This window comes from Lupinus angustifolius, chromosome LG08 (assembly GCF_001865875.1).
Source record: "Lupinus angustifolius cultivar Tanjil chromosome LG08, LupAngTanjil_v1.0, whole genome shotgun sequence".
In the NCBI taxonomy this organism is placed as follows: domain Eukaryota; kingdom Viridiplantae; phylum Streptophyta; class Magnoliopsida; order Fabales; family Fabaceae; genus Lupinus; species Lupinus angustifolius.
This window is the reverse complement of record NC_032016.1, coordinates 6,742,313-6,742,774: the sequence shown is the minus strand read 5'-3', so window position 1 is coordinate 6,742,774 and position 462 is coordinate 6,742,313. Positions and strand designations below refer to the sequence as shown.

At 40.0% G+C, this 462-nt stretch overlaps 1 protein-coding gene across 1 annotated transcript in view; it reads left to right on the top strand.

Annotated features, from left to right (window-relative positions):
- LOC109353858 overlaps window positions 1–462 on the top strand; it is a 5,768-nt gene that overhangs the window by 2,571 nt on the left and 2,735 nt on the right. The gene's annotated exons all lie outside the window — the stretch shown is intronic.

The following is a 462-nucleotide window of genomic DNA, read 5'->3' as shown; positions in this document are numbered from 1 at the left end:
GGAGTTAACTTGTGATTTAAGAAACCCAAGATGTTTATGTTTGAATGCTTTTGAATATATATGATTGTTGATGAAATGTGTTGAATATTGTATATGAATGTTGTTGGAAACTTTTCTGAGTGCAGGTGTTTGAAAAACTAAGTTCAAATGTGTTTCACTTGTCGAAGAGGGCAAAAAATTGGTATTATGTCCAAGTCCCTGTCATTTGGGCGAGCACAGTCTCGCTTGGGCGAGGAGAAGTTTTGGTTCTGGAACTCCCTCGCCCGGGCGACCAAATCCTCGCTCGGCCGAGCAAGGGTCTCGCTGGCGAAAAAAAACCCAGGAATTTGATGAAATTCTGGACATCCCTCTCCCGGGCGAGCAAAAGTTTCACTTCGGCAAAAAAAAATTAAAAAAAATTAAAAAAAAAAAATCAGGATTTTAATGATGTCTCGCTTGGGCGAGGAAGGCTTAAGTTTAATT